Raw genomic sequence first — 7,948 nt, 5'->3', positions numbered from 1 at the left:
TGCCCATGAACTTCCATATTCTTGAATTGAGTCTTTTTTGAATACAAATATGAGTTACTTGTCTTTAGAGTTAAAAGGTGCATAGGGAAACGGAGAGCCCTCTGTAATAGTCTAGTTTTATAATACAGTAATAGGGCTGGTTCCCTCGATTGTGGCATGATTTTGGTGAAAGAAATGCCTTGCAGGCGTGCTTTATTACTTGAGTTTAAAACCATAATACAGTGCTTTAATAACACTTTCAAAGGGGGGTTTTTTGTTTTTTTTTTTCATAAGAAAATATGTAAGATTTGCTGTCAGCCTTTTGCCTGTGGAAATTTAGTAGTTACCTGCTCTGTTAGGTAGCTTAAGAAATAGCAGTATTATCTTCATATATGTGATTTTCTGCAGGAAAGTAAATCATATGGAAGTTGGGATTTAATTTACAATAACTTTTTAATGAGCACAAGAAGAATCCCATTTCTGTTACTCAAAGAAATAGAACTTCTGGGAGATACTGTTCGAGTCAGTTTTTCAACTGCAGATCTCTTCATACAGTGTCAGTTAGTTGTAGTCCTAAATCTACAAGGAACTAAACAATTGCTGGAGCAGTATCACAAAGGGAAAAAATTTGCTGCTTAGTGCTTATGCATATTGTTAACACTATATTGTTTGTTCAAAACCCTCCCATTTCAGTATGTTCCGTATTGCATTTCTTATGTGGTTTTTAAGTAAAAAAGTGTAAAGTTCGTTTTTAACTTTCTCTTATCTTTTGTTATGATGGCAGATGCTATAAGCTACACAACTTTAAAAGCATATCATCCTAAAAATACCTGTTTGTCAGTTTAAAAGCTAATGGAATTGAGCGTTTTGTAATCCAGGATCTTGTAACCATAGTCCAACTTGTTTAAAAAAAAAAAAGTTACAGCAACTAGGACTATTTTTTGTAACCATCTTCAGGTAAGAGGAGTAGTGTTAAATTGAGGAATTGCAGTATCTTGTTAATTTAGGGGTATATAAATATATATGTATAGCAAACTAAACTTTTCCAACTGTTTTCATGCTCAAAATACAGAACTATAGGACTGGTATGAAATGCTTGTATTTCTTTTCTTATGGAGATGTAACAAAGTATATGTTTCAGAAAACAGCATGAGGAATTACTTCAAAATATGAGAGGGGGCATTAATATCTAGCTAGTACAGGATTCACAAAAATTAATATTTTTCTAATCAAAAAATGTGCTTAAAAGCTATGTTTTAAAAACAACTTGATTATTTAATAAAGGCTACTTGGGAGAAAGAGGCAAATACTCAGTCACCTGCTATATCGCTACATGGAAATAAAATGGACGTTCATGAAGTTGGGACAAGAAGGATATTTTGATCTCCTGAAGGTTGCTTAGGTGCCATAGAAAGTAAAAGACATTTGGTTACTTTGGAGGAGTTCATTCAACAAGTCTATGAAAACCTGTACTTCTGAAGAACCTTCTTTAATTTCCCCAACATCAAGCTTTAGGATAACCTCAAGCTGTTGGAAGAGTAGGGCAAGCTACTACATTTCTCCTTTCTGCCATGCAGTGGTACTCTGTGATTGCTCCAGAGCAGGCTTTCTGATGTCATGAGGATATTAGTATTCCACTCTTCCACTGAGCCTTTTTTGTATTACCTATGCTGAAAACTTGTTGAAGTCTATTTGTGGTGTGTTGAATAGATGTTGTGGTTTTGGGTTGGTTTTGAGTCCCAACCTGTTTACTTTGTTATGGAAGTAACAGACTCTCTAACTGGGATTGGGTCTCCAATGCTGTTCTTAACCACCTTCATCTTGTAACTGTGTGTGTACTCACTTCCATTTGCCTTTCATAGGGTGGAAGCTTTCTCTTCATGTGTATGTCCTCTTCTAGTATTCACCCCTATTTTCAATACGACCTTCAGTCCAAACCTCACAAACAATGCTGAAGATGAGCAATATGTATTATGATGATCAGTCAAATGAGACTGTGAAATCAGTGTTCTAATTCTCAGATGTGATAGTTCTAGTATTTTTAGTAATGCTCAAAACAGTATCCATGTCTGATTCTCAAAAATCCAAGCATAGGGAGGAGGCATCTGTCAGATTGATGCATGGTGCAGTAAATGAATCAAGCTCTTGGACCGGTTGTACCTTCAATGCTAAAGAGCCAAAGCATGGGTGAAGAAAAGGTCTATAGCTGGCTTGGTTTTAAAGACCCTGGTTGAGCTGTGCATAGGTGTATGCACAGTGTACCATGAAATTCTCGACCTTGTATAGTTTTGCTTAGAGACTGGAGGAGACCATTGTCTTGACTGGATAATCTGCTGCTAGTTGTGGATTATTTTTGGGGGGGGCCCATTCCGAAATAAATCAGCAGCCTGGAAAGGGCGTTGTATTTGGCCAAGAATCCGTTCTGCTTCTTGGTAAGTGCCACTAGCCCTATGCTTGCATAAACTGAACTTCCCATATTAATGAGTCATGCTTTGTGGGGTTTGGGGTTTGGTGTTGTGGGTTTGTTTTTTTTTTTTTTGAGACATACTGGGTGGAACTAGCTGGCATTTAGTTTTCGTTGAGAGAGGAAAATGGTAGTGGTTTCCAAACCTTGTTTTCCTTGGCCTTTAGTTAAGGCTGTATGATACTCGACATATTTACATCTCTTTTTATTCTTAGCCTATAACCCTTGAGTCTTTCAAAATATTTTAGTCCTAGAAAACCTCCCAAATCTTTAAGCCCTTAAGATGCTTTTGCCACTCCGCAATGACTTGGTCTCACTAATGTGATGATGCAGTCTTAAAATGTGATTCTAGGAACCATATATCTGGGATTCTACTAAGCTAAAGGAATGAAGTCCATGGCCTTTGTAAGGGCTTTGCTCTGTTCATGGACAACTGACTGATTTTAAAAAGTGCTAGGCTGGTTAATGATAACGTCTCTCATCCTGTCATGAGAGACTGTGTTATTTCACTGCTTTAGGTACTTGCATACTTGATGACGACCTGTGTGTCTGGCTGACAGGATTATCCAGTAGCAAGTACTTCATAGATAGGGGTTTGAGAGAAGGATGTGTGTGAGTGAATGGTATCTGTAGTATCAGATGGCAGAAAGAGTGGAATGCACAATGGAAGGGAAAGACGCTAAACTCAGATGATTGTGGAGAAGAACAGAAGTATGTGAAGATCTGGTCAGTTGCATCTGAAAAGCACTCCCTGCCAGATCCAGAGTTGCTTCCCCTGACTTCAACAGTATCAGTCCCATAGGGAGCCACTTGCAGAGCTCCAAGTCGTAGTGCTTATGGCAGCTCTTGTGCTGACAGGTTCTCCTGGCCCCCTTTACTAGTTTATATAGTTGATGAAGCTTCTAAGAAGGTCTGGAGGTAACTAGACAACTGACAGCTCATGAATTGAAGTCATTAAAATAACTAAATGCACTCCATTCCTTTCTAGCATGCGCATCTTATGTGCTAGTCTGACTCACTGGTAACATACTCCGCGGGTAGAATAGGTTTTACCCCACCAGTGAAATTTGCTATGATTCAGGGTGAAATTCTGTGCACTTGAATTCATATGCTAGACCTAAAAAATACAGGACATGGACATGCTACTGTAAATATCATTAACTACTAACTTACTATTTGGCATGCAAACTGGGCAAATGGCAGTGCTAATCTCCTCATGAAGTAGAGAATCTCAGCTCTTCATTTGTCAAATTGCTCAGCAACGGACTAGTAGATGGCATGATTTGTTTCCTTCAGGCTCCTCCAATTAATTGTTCCGTTATTTAAAGAGTGAAAGTAGAGGTCTACTGTTGCTCCCCTTGGGTCTAGAAGGTATAACTGTCCTGTGCTTGTTTTGTTCCCCTGGAATTACTGGCTTACCCAAGGGAGGAGCTATACAACAATCATCTTCTTAGTCATGCCTGATTGCTTTATCAAGGACAAATTACCATCTTCACACTCCTGCTACCCTACATAAAAAACAAAATCCCTCCCCAGCCAGCTCCTGAAATACCATATATCATTCCGCTGAATAAGTACTTCATGGCATGCTCCAAAAAAGTGTCTCAACTGCTTGTATTTGTATCCAAAGAAAGGTTGATAAACTGGGTTCAATGAGAAGCAGCCCTTGCCAGAAAAGCTGTGGCCAAGTGTAATAAGGACCTAGAACCACTTCTGAGAGCAATCCAGGACAACCATGTGTTTTTATTTTCCTCATATGCCAACAAACTGATTTTAAAAGTAATAGGAAGCAGGATAAACATCCTGGGATCCCCTTCTGCTCCCTATCAAGTCACAATTTCAAAACTGAAGTCAGCGTGCAAAGTGAGTTTATTGCTGCTGCATGGACTTTCAGAGGATGGTTTTATTAATTATGTTTTTCATGTGTCAAAGCCAAAATACGAATACGTAACGTAGCATGGACAAACTCTCAGAAGATCAGTAAGTTTTGGTAATGGAGTTTGGTCCCCTCCTGTCACAGGCAGTCCTATTTGAACTCCTGTCTTAAAGTAGAGGAGGAAATACAATCTCATTGAAAGGCCTTTTTTTGCAGTATCCTCTGATGGTTTAAAAAATAATTTTAAACATTATTTGAGTAGGAAGTTTCAGTTTTATTTTATCAACATTCTTTTGTTTAGATAGTTTATATCAATTTAATGCTATCATAGATACTTATATACACCAGCTAGGTTTCTTCTGAGTCTTATTTTATTAGACTAAAGAAGATAAGGTCCTGAAATATCTTAAAAGAAGCTCTTTGTTCTCTGGTCATACCAGTAATTCTTTTAAGCAGTTGCTTCATTTGGAACATGGATGACCAGAAAGATATAATATGCTGCAGGTAAGAACTGCCTAAGTCACAGATAGATAGATAGATATTATGTGTAGTGAAACAATTTTATATAGTGATAGTTTGCAGTATAGCACTGTGGTATTCTAGATCCAGTAACACGACTGTTCTATTCCACATACTTTCTCCACAAACTTTATGGCTATTGCATGCCACGATTCTCACATCCTAAGTACTATAGCTGAGAAACTGAAGAATGTGATAAACTGCAGTGTGCAATATACTCATAGGATAAAAGGACTGAAACCCATTTTTCCTTTTTTTTTTTTTTTTAGTACATGGTTTAGTTTTCCTTCTAAAACCAAGGTTAATAATGGATTATTAACATTTTTATTTAAATGGTTAACTCTCCGACAATGTCACTTACAAAAAATAAAATTTAAGTAATTTTTGGATCCTAACTATCCTGAATTGCTGGAGGCTTATTTGAATTCATGATCTAGTTTTGATGTGCATTAATTAATGTTGGTAGATATTTCCCTAGCAGGTACACATTCAAGGAAGCCTGAGAGCAGGACTGGTTGTAGTTGGAGATGATGTCTTGTGTCCATTATATGCTTTTATTCTTTGAGGTTCTCAGCCGTCTGACTCATTTCTGGCTCTACAGACCACTCAAGCAACACTATGTTATGCTGGTTAAATCTAAACATTTGAAACTGCTAATCCACGATCAGAGCAATATTAATAAATAGCATTTGCAGCTTAGTAAAAAATAAGTACATGTAGCAATAACGGACAGGTGAAACTGGGTGTTGAACACTTCTTCACAGTTTCTTGCCAAAGCTGGGGGCTGCTATGACAATTTCATGTGGATGCTGTTCCAGGTTTGGCTTTCGAGAATAATTTAGCATATTTGCAATGTTATCTTCCTCTGATTTAAATGACAACGAAAAGGTTTAATTTTACCTGTTGCATCATGTAAATAGCGATGCTCCATACTGTTTGTATGAAACAGTACGATGTGATCTTCAGTTTATTCGGTCAGCTCTGTTGGTCTCATCATTTTTTCTTTCCATAGTTAAAAGCTGATGCTGTTGCTCCAAGCTGTAAGTAGGATCAGCATAGTTCTTGTACATCTTCAGCTGTCTTTTTCCGTCCATCTCCATATGAAACACAGAAACATTAACACTTTCATTGAAGGAAGTTTTGCAACAGATATCTAACTTAGGGCTATGTCAATGTCCATGAGTTTTTAAAATGAAACAAACCTGTACAACCTCTGTATGTCACTATATGGAAACTGGACTGTTTTCATTTACATTAACTAAATTGTTAACATCAGTAATGACCGTAAACAGTATCTACTGTTTTTTAACATGGATTCAATTATCTTTTCAGAAGATAAGGAATGAGTTGGTAGAGATCAAGATTGGTAGAGACAAGTCTTAAATACTTGTCAATGTCACCAACTCCTTTGTAATACATTTTAGTAAATGGAAAAAGGCATGTTTTAAAAGAAATTGCCCATTTAAAATTGCAAAACAGCAAAAACCCCTAAATATCAGAATGAACATGAATGGTTTAGTACTGTTATTTAATCTATTTCATTTAATCTCACTGCAATCTCATGCAATTTATGCCAACATGCTGTCTGGATTGCATTCCAGTAATGGGAAAAAGTACACACAGTTCTCCAGGTTCAGAGAAATCTTCAAGTTTTCTGGTTTCAAACTGGACTGGAAAGTCAACTATTAAAGTGTGATGGTAAGTTTATTCTGTGGTGGTTTTTTTATTGGTGGAAATGACTAGAAAAACAATAACAATCTTGAATCCAATTGTCTTAGATCAGAATTGGATAAAAGTTAGGCATTTTTGAGTATTCAGTTAAATCTACCACATGCTATCTGGAAAGACTGAAATCCAGCTGGCTTCAAACCTTCTTTCCCCCACAACATGAGCAGTTAAGAAGCTGTATGTATTTTCTGAGGTGCTCTAGGTACTCTGATGAGCTATGCTAAGAACTTTTGATTCCGGGCTGCCTCCTCATAATTCACTTCTCTGTGCCTACATGGTCTGGCTTCATGTGCAGAATCCTTCCCCCTTCCCCCGCCCCCCCCCAGGGGTTTGTCTTTTTTATTCTGAGCGTCAGAAGATGTGGTAAGGCAACGCTGCTTCTCTCTGCAGCTTTATAGCAGATTCCTTTAGAAGTGCTGGATGTTGCCTCATGAAATTTCCACTCTTCACATCTTGAGTGGATTCAGTACACTAGTGAAAATGGAGCAGTTCCACTGAGGTGAGCGTAGTTATTCTGGAACACAGAAGATGTCTTCTGTTACATGTGAACATGTCAGTCATTCTATAGAATACATTTCTCTATTCCATGGTGGAGAAGGAAACATTTTAAACCTAATACATGTTAGAAAATACACTTTTCAGATACTATGTGTTAAATCTAAGTATTTCAAAGCTGTTGTCCAGTTCAATAGGAAGCCTCTTAAACTTTGCTTATATGGCTACTGCTTTATTAATCCTTAGAGGTTTATAGGTACACTATGTACAATTGTGGTAAATAAGCAAGAGTTGGCTGAAGTCCTTGTATACTTCATGTTTGCTTTTATATCCTGGATATAAACCTATTCCGATCAATATTTAGTACTTCATTATTAGTAGAAATTCCTGAACTAGTGAGTGGAAAGGTGGTAAACTTTTTACAATCTGGGTTTGTGTACAATTTAGGGAAAGACTTTAAAGGTGTATAAATACACTTTACAGTATACACTTTATATAATACAGTTAGAAAAAGTGGAAGAGATGTCTTTGTATTGGCCAGAAAACGGACAATGCCAGTCTTTGGCAAACTCAGCATTCTTGGTGCAGTCTAGTTCAAAAGTGCCCTTGGCTTCCATTTAGGAAAAAAACCCAAACCCTCAAACTCTTCCTAACCAGTGTCATGGACAGGAAGGATTATTTATTTGTAGGAATGGCTTCTGTCCCAAGTTCGTGTTCCTCTGTTTTAGTTACGGCCGGTTGTGGCTTCTGTGTGTGTGGGGGGGGGAAGCTGTGGGGGTCCTCGGTGCGCGACCCCGCTATGGCCGAGGCTGAAGGGGTTCGGGCACAGGCAGGGCAGAGCCCCGGTGCCCTCCCGAACTGCCAGGGGAGCGGGGGAAAGAGCGGGC

This window comes from Aptenodytes forsteri, unplaced genomic scaffold (genome assembly GCF_000699145.1).
Source record: "Aptenodytes forsteri isolate BGI_AS27 unplaced genomic scaffold, ASM69914v1 Scaffold119, whole genome shotgun sequence".
Lineage (NCBI taxonomy): Eukaryota > Metazoa > Chordata > Aves > Sphenisciformes > Spheniscidae > Aptenodytes > Aptenodytes forsteri.
Note: the sequence above shows the minus strand (reverse complement) of the source record.